Source organism: Nicotiana tomentosiformis, chromosome 11 (genome assembly GCF_000390325.3).
Source record: "Nicotiana tomentosiformis chromosome 11, ASM39032v3, whole genome shotgun sequence".
NCBI lineage: Eukaryota > Viridiplantae > Streptophyta > Magnoliopsida > Solanales > Solanaceae > Nicotiana > Nicotiana tomentosiformis.
In genome coordinates this window covers 114115435-114129915 of record NC_090822.1, presented here as the reverse complement: position 1 = coordinate 114129915, position 14481 = coordinate 114115435, and positions in this window count along the sequence as shown.

The following is a 14481-nucleotide window of genomic DNA, read 5'->3' as shown; positions in this document are numbered from 1 at the left end:
CTTGTTGGTGCCTTGCACGTGCCAAGTTTGTTAAAAGAAAAAATCATTACAACATTTGATATTTTCTATATTTCCATTATATTATTATAATGGGATTATACAAACTCCTAAGTGATTCTAGTAACCCAAATTCGAGTTGAATTTGGAAGCTAGGTGATTCTTTAAAATATCCCATACAAAGTTGTGATTGTTTCACTTTGAGAACAATTTTGTACACACACATAATTTCATGATATTTTTTTTTTTTGGAAAGTTTAAAATATGCAAGTTTATATTTAGGTAGAATCTAATAAAATGTTACCTTGAGTATAGAAAAAATGTACTAATCCAGTGAAAAATACAACTATGTCTATGGAAATATTGGAAACTAGTTTTGTGAATCGACTTCTTCATCTTGAATTTGGATAATCAACTTTTGCATGTGCTTAATTTATACTTAATTGTGACTAATTAATATATACTCTCACCTCAATTCGTTACTTGGGTTGATTGAAGTAAACTGATATGTTAAATCTGGTCTCTAATTTGGATAAGTGACTTCTTCTTTAAATTTGGTCAATCAACTTTACATGCATGAGCTTTGATGCTTAATTATGATTAGTTAATACTCCATATTATCACCATAATATATCACTTGACACCTAAGGTTTGAGGAAGTTCTTCCCAAGTTAATACATCCTAAATGTTTTAATGCTAGATTTAAGGTCGTTAGCTGGAGCTACTACTTATAGTAGTTTCAAGGAGCTACTACTTATTTTTAACGTTGTAAATGTACTTCATAAGCACGGATGGAGCTAGCCATTTGCCTATGGGCTCGGCCGAATCCAGCAGTTTTTGTCCAGATTTATATTTGTCTTGTGAAATTCATCAAATATATATATAAATTATTGATTTAAAATATAATAATTTAAAAAAACTAGAATTTCGAACTCATGAGATTCAAATATTGCCTCTAGTCTTAAGCTGCCCATGAAAAGTCTGAACTAAAGCTCGCTTCACTTCAAGATTCAAGGCTCGCATATCATACCAAAAAAAAATGACTCTTTAATTATTTTATCTTTTTGAGGCAAGTTGAACACATATTGACCGTAACTCTGCGATTCTTTCTTATTGTAAACTTTACCCAAATCAGATAATTTAAAAACTAAAGATGGAGACTAACAAAGAAAACCAAAAAATAAAAAAACAAATTAAATGATGATCTCGACTACCATTAAACATCAATATTGAAGTGACCATGAATTCTCATTTCAATTAAAGCAATAGCAAAGACACTGTTTTCATTCACTTGTATCAATAGTTCTAGTACAAAGAATCAGACTCAGAGTGCAAATCCACAAATTTGATACTCTTCAATCAACCTCTAAACTCATTATTTAGTTAAAATTCATATAGAAATACCTAATAGTAGAACATGTCTAACTACTACAGCATATAACACTGAAAACAAAGTACTTATAACACTTCCAATCAATTTTGCTCAATTAATTTCACTATTAATATTCCTGAACTATTTCTCTAAGGACATCCACAGATGGTAATATTGTTGGTCAGCTGCATCAGAGGTTGTGGTAGTGGAGGCGAGACTGCGGCCAATGTAAAGAAATTAAACTCAGACAAATTATTGCCCCTGCGAAATGGCGGTGGTGTTGCTGTTGATATTGCTAAAGAGACAAGGTGAAGTTCATCAGTAGTTTGATTCAGATACTCAATCGGATGCATTTTTCTTGCAAGTCTTCCTCCATTATTAGGCAGTGGCTTCACATGTATACTTTTGACATTCTCTGTCGTCTTTGAAAGATTATCATTTTCAGTCCATGGATTCTCATTAATAAAACCAGTTATTCTTCCACTTCCGGTCACTGTTTAATCATTTCAACCACAATAGTAAGTTACCATATATAAATTAGTTTAACAATCAATTACAAAGAAATAAACAGAAAAGAAAAAGGAGAAACATAACTAATGAAAGCAAAAACACATATAAAGGAACGTCTAATCATCAATTTTCTATCTGTTGTCTGCAGTAATTATTTCAGAATTGAAAGATCAAAATGGATATTAATGGCATTATAATGCAAACCCCATAATTATTTCAGAGAGTAAAGATTATAGATTTTTTCTACAAGAATTGACAAAGATAATTATGGTGATGCAAGAAAACACAAGTAAAAAAAAAACTGCTTTGATCTTAAGAAGAATGAAAGCAAAAACAAGATGCATAATAATCTTAACGAGGCAACTAATAAAGAGAGAGGAAAATCAAGAAAATCCCAAAAGAAGAAGAATATATACCAGTAGTGAAGAACCGGCAGAAAAGAAGGACGGTGGAGATGATCCCAGCGAAAATAAGAATCCAGTTGATTATCGTTATAATTCTACTCGGCCTTCTGCGTTGGAGACGATTAATTAGCAGTCTGATCAACATGTACACGACGATTAATATGAACATGATGATCTCTTCTGCAGAAAGCCTAGCTATGAGAGGAGTTTCTTCACTTCTTCTTTTTTTCTGTAAGTTTTGGGATTTGCTGAGACTGACTGTTATATGAGGACTAAGATCGATCTTATATAGTTAAATTAGTTAAAAGTCGGTTTATTTTGTTGAAATTGGCGCCAACTTTTTTTTCTTCTTTTTGGGGTGCTCTGCCATGTGTCATTCTTTCTATTAGACTCGGTTAAGTCTTTGAAAAATTGGAATGAAAATCAATTTGCAAAAGATGCTCTATCAGAGAATTCTGTAAATACTTAAGAGTAATACATAAATTTGTGAATATAACTATCTCATAATTCCACATATATAAATTCTTGTGAACAAGTTATAGAAAAGGGTACTAAATTATTTTACAATGAAATTTTAAGTACATTTCAATAGAAATTAAAAATAGAAATAATATGTACTAATCAAAAATGCATTATATGCAGGGGCGCCGCACAAACATATATCTTTTCACCTTTTTCTTTCTTTCTTATGTAAAATTCCGACTAAAATGTTATATGTGTTCCTTATTCGAAAGTTTATCAGCCTAGAAATCTATAAGCCAGTCGTTATCCTTCACCTACTCTAACGGGCCTAGAATTTATACAAGCGAGTTCAATTTAAAATGACGCAAATCGATCGTATAAGCGGCATCGAACATGGCGAATAGAATTTGGTCGCATCTTTGTTAATTTTTTTTCCTTTTTGGTCTCTTTTGTTTATAGCATAATGTTAAAATTAAGTCATTTAAAAGTGAGTGCACTATATTTTAAAAAATTTGGCATTTTAACAGTACAAAGACTAATTCCTCCTAATTTTTTTGAATAATTTATCATTTTTTCACCAAACACTCTTATCTATTTAATTTAACAAATTTTAATTTTTTAAAATTTTGTTAAAATTTAACAAAAAAATTATTTAACCAATAAATTTTTTTATTAACTCCACGAAAATTTTTTTCATGCACAAGTTAATGGTCGAAAAAAAAGACTGCAGCTCAAAAGGATCCAAAACAATCTGGGTAACTGGATAGAAGAGGATGAAGAGATGGCTGGGGAAGCTATTAAATTCTTCAAGGCTCAGTGCAGTGAAACAGTTGTTCCTACAACATTTGGAATCATAGACCATGTACCTAGGTTAGTTGACATGGAGCAGAACTCAGATTTGATCAGACAGCCCACAAAATATGAGGTCAAACAAGCTATTTTTGGCCTAAATGGAGAGAGTGCAGGAGGTCCAGATGGTTCACGGGGAACTTCTACCATTCCTGCTGGGACATTATTGGTAATGACATATTTGATATGGTTAGAGCTTTTTTAATGGGCAAGAGTTACCAAAATGTGTGACACATACAAACTTGGTACTACTACCAAAGAAGAAGGATGTGATAACATTCTCGGACATGAGGCCCATAAGTCTTAGTAACTTTATCAAAAAAATAATCTTAAGGGTGATTCATGAGAGGTTAGTAGGGTTACTTCCTAATATTATTTCTCAGGAACAAGCTGGATTCGTGAAAGGGAGGAGCATTGTTAAAAATATGCTTCTTACACAAGAGATTATTGCTCACATTAGCCTAAGAACTAAGGGTGGCATGTGGGCCGGTTAGGACCGGGTCTGGCCCAGGACCGCAAGCCCAAATGGGTGGTGGGCCTAAACGGTCCTAACCGGATAGGACCGAGACCGTGGGGAGGTGGGTTGGGTAGTGGGTCGGTCCCATAGGCGAGGCCCGTGAGACCGGGACCGGTTGGGACCAGGACCGGCTGGGAAGTGGGTTGGTTCAAACGGTCCTAAACGGGCCTATCCGGGCCCAACGACTAATTGTTTTTTTAAAAAAATCTGCCACATTATAGCTGTTATATCATTTAAAATATAGCCATTTTACCAGCCAAAATAGCTGTTGGCTATTTATAAAATAGCCATTTAACCCCCCTCCCCCCTCCCCCAACTTTGTTTTAACCCCAAACTTTTTATAATTACACTTTTCCATATTTTCAACTATAAATACCCCCTATATAGATATATACTATACACTTACTATATATACATCTTAAGATATATATATATACTATACTGTCACGACCCAATTTTCCCTCCGTGTGATGTCGTGACGGCACCTAGTCTCTACAACTAGGTAAGCCTAATATTTTGCGGAATAATAAAATAAAAATATAAATTTAACCAACTATTCAAAAATACACAACAAATTCCAAAACCCGGAACATCATGAATCACAAACTACAGAAGGGAAAATCTAGTGTCTCTATACATCAGAGTCTAACAAGGAAAAACACAGAAGATAATGGATATGAGAAAGAGTAGAAGGGGACTTCGAGGTCTGCGGACGCGGTAAATATACCTTGAAGTCTCCAAAGCTGTCCCGACTCACTGATAGTGCGACTGATAAGGTGCACCTGGATCTGCACACGAAAAGCATGTGCAGAGAGTAGCATGAGTACACCACAATCGATACCCAGTAAGTGCCAAGCCTAACCTCGGTCGAGTAGTGACGAGATCAAGTCAGGGCCCTACTGGTAAATATATAGTAAAAAAATATAGAGTGTAATACCGTAATAAAATAAAGGCTGAAATTTAACAATAATAAAATCATAGAAGGTAACAACTCAGTACACAGAAACACAACAGGGGATCTCCCGAGATACCGTCTCGTAGTCCCAAACATAAATGTGCAGGGGGATCTCCCAGAATACCATTCTGTAGTCCCAAAGTAAATATTTAAGACGGGGGGATCTCCCGGAATACCATTCTATAGTCCCAAAGTAAATATGCAGCACAGGGGGATCTCCCGAAATACCGTTCCGTAGTCCCAAAGTAAATATGCAGTAAAGGGAGATCTCCCAAAATACCGTTTCGTAGTCCCAAAGTAAATGTACAGTACAGGGGGATCTCCCGAAATATCGTTCCGTAGTTCCAAAGTAAATATGCAGCGCGAATGATAGAAATACAACTACATCACGAAATGTTTACAATTTAGACTAAGTACCAGTCAGGGAAGAAGCAGGAAATTCACTAAGCATGCTGCACATAATTCACATAAATAATTAAGACACATAGACAAGTTGTATTAGACTAAACATGATAGCTACACATATTGGAATAACTCAATTAAGAATGAAAATAGATTAGTACTCATTAAAATGGTATAGCTCAAAATAACAGAAAAATATGTTGTTGCACAGTAAGAAAATCGGGTTTTACCACAACTAGCATGTGTACGTACTTGTCACCTTATGTACTCGGCGCTCACATAGCACAATAATTATAAATCTTAAAGGGATTTCCCCCACACAAAGTTAAGCAAGCCACTTACCTCGAACCAAGCTCAATCAATCGGTCACAATGCCTTTCCCACGAATATACGGCTCCGAATGGCCCAAATCTATCCAAAAGTAATTACATATCATAAATACAACCAAAATAGACTCATCTAACTAATGAAATCAACACTTTAACAAAAATTCTGAAATTAACTCAAAAATTGCCCGTAGGACCCATGTCTCGGAATCGGGTAAAAGTTACAAAATAGGAACGCCCATTCCACCACGAGTCTAACCATACCAAAATTACTAAATTCCGATAACAATTCGGCCCTCAAATCCTCAAATTCATCCAAGAGGGTTTTTAACTTTCCCAACTTAATTCACCAATTAAATGATAAAAACAACCATGGATTCGGGTAATTTAACCAATATTGAGTTAAGAAGACTTACCCCATTGTTTCCTCTGAAAATCTCCCAAAAATCGCCTCAATCCGAGCTCCAAATCGTTAAAAATGGATTTCCGAACTTAAACTTTCTATCCACACCTCTCTTCTTCGCGAACGCGACAGGTCCCTCGCGTTCGCGAAGCATAACTCGACTGCCCACAAATTTAACCCTTCGCGAACGCGACCACGGCTTCGCGAACGCGAAGATTTACCAGCTCAGACTTTCGCGAACGCGACCACCACCTCGCGAATGCGTAGAACAAGGACCTGGGGTCCCTAAAAGCCTCACTCCTCTTCGCGAACGCGACACCACTCACGCGTTCGCGATGCACACACACGCCATACCTTCGCGTTCGCGTCCTCCCCTTCGCGAACGTGAAGAACAAAACCTCACACTCAGAAAATACTTTTTGCAAATGCGTCCTACTCCTCGCGTTCAGATGCTTCCACTGACCACACCTTTGCGAACGCGAAGAACAAACTTCTGCAACAAAAACCAAAAAAATCGGCTACTTCTCTAAGTCCAAAAATGACCCGTTGAGCATCCGAAACATACCTGAGGCCTCCGGGACCTCAACCAAACATGACAACAAGTCCTAAAATACCATACGAACTTAGTCGAATCCTCAAATCACATCAAACAATGGTAAAATCACAAATTATCCTCTGATTCAAACTTAAAGAACTTGAAACTTTCAAATTCGACAACCGATGTCGAAACCAACCAAACCACGTCCGATTGACCCCAAATTTTGTACACAAGTCATATTCAACACTACGTACCTACTCCAACTTCCTGAATCAGATTTCGACCCCGATATCAAAATTTTCATTGCCGGTCCAAAACTCCAAAATTTTGACTTTCGCCATTTCAAGTCTAAATGAGCTACGGGCCCCCAAAACACATTCCGGACACGCTCCTAAGACAAAAATCACCCAACGAAGTTAACGGAATTAACAGAATTCCATTCCGGAACCGTCTTCACACGGTTCTAACTACGGTCCAAATTCTAAGACTTAAGCTCTCATTTAGGGATTAAGTTTCCCAAAACACTCTGAAACTCAAAACCATTCATCTCGACAAGTCACAATAACAGAAATAGATATGGGGAAAGCAGTTAATAGGGGTTTGGGGCTCTAACTCTCAAAATGACCGGCCGGATCGTTACATCTTCCCCCTCTTAAAACAATCGTTCGTCTTCGAACGAGCATCGAAACGTACCTGAAGTGGTGAAAAGATGAGGATAACGGCTGTGCATATACTGCTCGGTCTCCCAAGTCGCCTCCTCGACCGGCTGTCCCCTCCAATGAACCTTCACGGAAGCAATGTTCTTTGATCTTAGCTTTCTGACCTGTCTGTCTAAAATAGCCATTGGCTCCTCAACATACGATAGATCCTTGTCCAATTGAACTGAGCTGAAATCTAACACATGGGGCGGATCGCCGTAATACTTTCGGAGCATAGAAACATGGAATACCGGATGAACTCCTGCTAGACTGGGGGGTAAGGCAAGCTCATAAGCAACCTCCCCAACTCGATGCAACACCTCAAATGGACCAATGAATCTTGGGCTCAACTTGCCCTTCTTTCCAAACCTCATAACGCCCTTCATAGGCGAAACCTGGAGTAAGACTCGTTCTCTAATCATGAATGCCACATCGCGAACCTTCCGATCCGTATAACTCTTCTGTCTGGACTAGGCTATGCGAAGTCTATCCTGAATTACCTTCACCTTTTCTAAGGCATCCTGAACCAAGTCCACATCCAATAATCTGGCCTCGTCGGGTTCGAACCAACCCACTAGAGACCGACACCACCTATCGTATAGAGCCTCATACAGTGCCATCTGAATGCTGGACTGATAACTGTTATTGTAAGAAAACTCCGCAAGTGGCAAGAACTGGTCCCAAGCACCCCCAAAATCTATCACATACGCACAGAGCATATCCTCTAATATCTAAATAGTGCGTTTGGACTGCCCATCCGTCTGAGATTGAAATGTTGTGCTCAACTCAACCCGAGTACCCAACTCATGCTGTACAGCTCTCCAGAACCGTGATGTAAACTGCGTACCCCGGTCAGATATAATAGATACCGGTACGCCATGAAGCCTGACGATCTCACGGATGTAGATTCGAGCTAGCTGCTCGGAAGAATAGGTAGTCATCACAAGAATGAAATGAGCTGACTTGGTCAGCCTATCCACAATCACCCAAACTGCATCAAACTTTCGCTGAGTCCGTGGGAGACCAATAATGAAGTCCATAGTGATCCGCTCCCATTTTCACTCCAGAATCTCTATCTTCTGAAGCAATCCACTTGGTCGTTGATGCTCATATTTTACCTGCTGGCAATTCATACATCGAGCCACATACTCTACTATGTTCTTCTTCATTCTCCTCCACCAGTAATGTTGTTTCAAGTACTGATACATCTTTGCGGCACCCAGATGAATAGATTACCGTGAACTGTGAGCTTCCTGGATAATCAACTCACGCAAACCATCCACATTGGGCACACATAGCCTGCCCTGCATCATCAATGCACCATCATCTACAATAGTGACCTCCTTAGCATCACCGTATTGGACCGTGTCCTTAAGGACAAACAGATGAGGGTCAGCATATTGACGCTCCCTGATACGATCATAAAGAGAAGATCGAGAGACCACACAAGCCAATACTCGACTCGGCTTAGAAATGTCCAATCTCACAAACTGGCTGGCTAAGGCCTGAATATCCAACGCCAATGGCCTCTCTGCTGCTGGTAGATATGCTAAACTCCCCAAACTCTCTGCCCGGTGACTCAAAGCATCGGCCATCATATTGGCCTTCCTAGGGTGGTACAAAATAGTGATATCATAATTCTTAAGTAGCTCCAACCACCTCCGCTAATGTAAGTTAAGATCTTTTTGCTTAAACAGATGCTGCAAACTCCGATGATCGGTGTAAATCTCACAAGGAACACCGTACAAATAATGCCGCCATATCTTCAAGGCATGAACAATAGCTACTAACTCAAGGTCGTGGACAAGATAGTTCTTTTCGTGCACCTTCAGCTGTCTGGATGCATAGGCAATCACCCTACCGTCCTGTATCAACATCGCGCCGAGACCAATCCGCGATGCATCACAATATACAGTATAAGACCCCGAACCTGCAGGTAATACCATTACTGGGGCTGTAGTCAAAGTTGTCTTGAGCTTCTGAAAGCTCTCCTCACATTCCTCTGTCCACCTGAACGGAGCACCCTTCTGGGTCAGCCTGGTCATAGGTGCTACAATAGATGATAATACCTCTACAAAGCGACGGTAATACCCTGCCAAACCAAGAGAACTCCTGATCTCTGTAGCTGAGGACGGCCTGGGCCAACTCTGCACTGCTTCAATCTTCTTCGGATCCACCTGAATCCCCTTACTCGATACTATATGACCTAAGAATGCCACTGAGTCTAGCCAAAACTCACACTTTGAAAATTTTGCATATAACTTCTTTTCTCTCAAGGTCTGAAGTGCAGTCCTCAGGTGCTGCTCATGATCCTCCCAACTCCGGGAGTATACCAGAATGTCATCAATAAACACAATGATGAACGAGTCAAGATAAGGCCGGAACATACTGTGCATCAAGTGCATAAAAGCTACTGGGGCATTGGTCAGCCCAAAAGATATAACAAGAAACTCATAGTGGCCATATCTGGTCCTGAAAGCAGTCTTCGGGATATCCGGCTCCCGAATATTCAACTGATGATAACCTGAACGTAAGTCAATCTTGGAAAACACTTTAACACCCTGTAACTGATCAAATAAGTCATCAATACGAGGCAATGGATACATGTTCTTCACTGTGACTTTGTTCAACTGGCGGTAATCAATACACATCCGCATAGAACCATCCTTCATCTTCACAAATAAGACAGGAGCACCCCAAGGTGACACACTAGGCTGAATGAAGCCTTTATCAAGCAATTCTTGTAACTGCTCTTTCAACTCCTTCAATTCAGGAGGAGCCATACGATATAGAGGAATAGAGATGGGCTGAGTGCCCGGCAATAAATCAATGCCAAAATCAATATCTCTGTCGGGAGGCATGCCCGGAAGATCAGCTGGAAACACATCTGGAAAGTCCCTCACTACTGGAACTAACTCCACTGTAGGGGTATCAATACTGACATCTCTTACATAAGCTAGATACGCGTCACACCCATTCTCAACCATTCGTTGAGCTTTAAGAAATGAAATAACTCTGGTGGGAGTATACTCTAAGGTACCTCTCCACTCTAACCACGGTAAACCTAGCATAGCTAGCGTCACGATTTTAGCGTGACAATCAAGAATAGCATAATGGGGCGACAACTAGTCCATACCCAAAATAATATCAAAGTCTACCATGCTGAGCAATAATAAATTGGCTCTGGTCTTAAAACCACTAAGAGCAATCAAACACGACCGATACATGCGGTCCACAATAAGAGAATCTCCCACATAAGTAGATACATAAATAGGGAAACTCAAAGAATCCCGAGATATGCCCAAATACGGGGCAAAATAAGAGGACACATAAGAATATGTAGAATCTGGGTCAAATAATAACGACGCATCTCTATGGAAGACCGGAACAATACCTGTAATGACAGAATCAGAAGCAACTACCTTTGTACGAGCAGGAATTGTATAATATCTGGCCTGACCTCCCCCTCTAGGGCGACCTTTACCTCCCCAACCTCCACCTCGAGCTGGTTGAGCATGTGGGGTGGCAGCTGGTGCTGTAATCATAGCCTGAGAACCCGGTGGAGCACGTTGTGGCTGAAAAGTCTGTGGAGGTGCACCCCTCCTAATCCTGGGGCAATCCCTCACCAGGTGACGAGTGTCGCCACACTCAAAACAAGCTCTGGGAGGGCGTGGCTGCTGTGACTGGCTTGGGCCAGGTCTGCTGGACTGGCCGCTAGGAACACCCCGTGCAGGAGGCACACTAGATACTAGCAGTGCATAATAAGGCTCCTGGGGTCTAGAAGGAGCTGGAACATCGCTGGAGGCTGGAAGAACTGAATGAATGGCGTGGCTCACATAACTCCTACCATGGCGAGCTGCTGGGGCACGAGCTCCTAAATAATAACCAGCCTCTCGAGACCTCTTGGCCTCCCTCTCCTCCCTATCCCGGGCAAACATGCCCTCGAATCTCCTAGTAATACCCACAACCTGCTGATAAGAAATATCCATCTCCAATTCCCTGGCCATACTACTCCGGATGCTTGGATGGAGACCCTCAATAAACCATCGAACCCTCTCTCAAACTGTGGCAACTAAGGTCGGTGCATGTCGGGCCAAATCACTAAAGTGGACTGCATACTTTGACACAGTCATAGCACCCTAGCGCAACTGCTCAAACTCCGCGCGCCATGAGTTCCTGAGGCTCTGAGGGACATACTCTCTTAAAAACATGTCCGAGAATTGAGTCCATGTAAGCGAAGCTGCCTCAGCCAGACTACCCAACTCATAAGCACGCCACCACTGATAGGCTGCTCCTCTAAGCTGGAATATGGTAAAAGAAACCCCGCTCGTCTCCGCTACGCCCATAGTACGGAAAATACGATGATATTCCTCCAGAAAACCCTGAGCATCATTTGTAGCCAATCCGCTGAAAGTAGGTGGGTGGTACTTCTTGTACCTCTCAAGTCTGAGCTGCTCCGCCTCAAAAGTTGTTGCCCTAACCTCGGGCTGAGCTGGAGCTACCGGCTGCATTGGTACAATCTCTGAAACCTGGTCGACCTAAACTCGCTGCTCTGAAGTACTGGCGACAAGAGTCTGTGCTCTTCCCCCGGCCTGAGATGTGGCAGGAGTAAGTGGAATCAATCCAGCTTGAGCTAAGGTGCTGAACATGCTCAGAAACTGGGCTAGAGTCTCTTGGAGGGCTGGTGCAGGAACAGGTATCTCAGGTTTCTGCCCTCCAGCTTGAGCTACTGGGGGCTCCTCTGTAGCAGCTCGTGCGGGTGCTCTGGCTGCACCACATGGACGTCCTCGGCCTCTACCCCGGACCCGACCTCTCGCGGCTCTAGCAGGGGGCGCGGGTGCGTGGTCATCTGATCCGCTTGTACATGTCTTCACCATATGTGAGAGAATAGAATACAGAAGTTTAGAATCTTTGAAGTCAACAATTTTCGCACGACAAGGAATCAAAGTAGTAAAATTTTCCTAACAGTTTCATAGCCTCCCGAAGATAACTACAGACGTCTCCGTACGGATCTGCGAGACTCTAATAAACCGGTTTGTGACTCACGACACCTACGAACCTAGAGCTCTGATACCAACTTCTCACGACCCAATTTTCCCTCCGTGTGACGTCGTGACAGCACCTAGTCTCTACAACTAGGTAAGCCTAACATTTTGCGGAATAATGAAATAAAAATATAAATTTAACCAATTATTCAAAAATACACAACAAATTCCAAAATCCGAAACATCGTGAATCACAAACTACAGAAGAAAAAATCTAGTGTCTCTATACATCAGAGTATAACAAGGAAAAATACAGAAGATAATGGACATGAGAAAGAGTAGAAGGGGACTCTGAGGTCTGCGGACACGGCAGATATACCTTGAAGTCTACAAAGCTGTCCCGGCTCACTAATAGTGTGGCTGATAAGGTGCACCAGGATCTGCACACGAAAAGCATGTGCAGAGAGTAGCATGAGTACACCACAATCGGTACCAGTAAGTGCCAAGCCTAACCTCGGTCGAGTAGTGACGAGGTCAGGTCAGGGACCTACTGGTAAATATATAATAAAACAATATAGAGTGTAATACCGCAATAAAATAAAGGCTGAAATTTAACAACAATGAAATCATAGAAGGTAACAACTCAATACACAGAAACACAACAAGGGATCTCCCGTGATACCGTCTCGTAGTCCCAACCGTAAATGTGCAGGGGGATCTCCCAGAATACCTTTCCGTAGTCCCAAAGTAAATATGCAAGACAGGGGGGATCTCCCGAAATACCGTTCCGTAGTCCCAAAGTAAATATGCAGTACAGGGGGATCTCCCTGAATACCGTTCTGTAGTCCCAAAGTAAATATGCAGTACAGGGGGATCTCCCGGAATACCGTTCCGTAGTCCCAAAGTAAATATACAGTATAAGGGGATCTCCTAGAATACCGTTCCGTAGTCCCAAAGTAAATATGCAGTATAAGGGGATCTCCCGGAATACCGTTCCGTAGTCCCAAAATAAATATGCAGCGCGAATGATAGAAATACAACTACATCACGAAATGTTTACAATTTAGACTAAGTACCAGTTAGGGAAGAAGTATGAAATTCACTAAGCATGCTGCACATAATTCATATAAACAATTAAGACACGTAGACAAGTTGTATTAGACTAAACATAATAGCTACACATATTGGAATAATTCAGTACTCATTAAAATGGTATAACTAAAAATAACAGGAAAATATGTTGCTGTTCCGTAAGAAAATCGGGTTTTACCACAACTAGTCCGTGTACGTACTCGTCACCTCACGTACACGGCGCTCACATAGCACAATAATTTCAAATCTTAAGGGGATTTTCCCCACACAAAGTTAGGCAAGCCACTTACCTCGAACCAAGCTCAATCAATCGGTCACAATGTCTTTCCCACGAATATCCGGCTCCGAATGGCCCAAATCTAGCCAAAAGCAATTATATATCATAAATACAACCAAAATAGACTCATATAATTAATGAAATCAACACTTTAAAGAAAATTCCGAAATTAACTCAAAAATTGCTCGTGGGGTCCACGTCTCGAAATCAGGTAAAAGATACAAAATAGGAACGCCCATTCCACCACGAGTCTAACCATATCAAAATTACTAAATTCCGATAACAATTCGGCCCTCAAATCCTCAAATTCATCCAAGAGGGTTTTCAACTTTCCCAACTTAATTCACCAATTAAATGATAAAAATAACCATGGATTCGGGTAATTTAACCAATATTGAGTTAAGAACACTTACCCCGTTGTTTCCTCTAAAAATCTTCCAAAACTCGCCTCAATCCGAGCTCTAAATCGTTAAAAATAAAAAATGGGACGAAGTTCCATTTTCTGAACTTAAACTTTCTGTCCAGACCTCTCTTCTTCACGAACGCGACAGGTCCCTCGCGTTCGCGAAGCAAAACTCGACTGCCCACAAATTTAACCCTTCGCGAACGCGACCACGGCTTCGCGAACACGAAGATTTACCAGCTCAGACCTTCGCGAATGCGACCATCACCTCGCGAACATGTAGAACAAGGA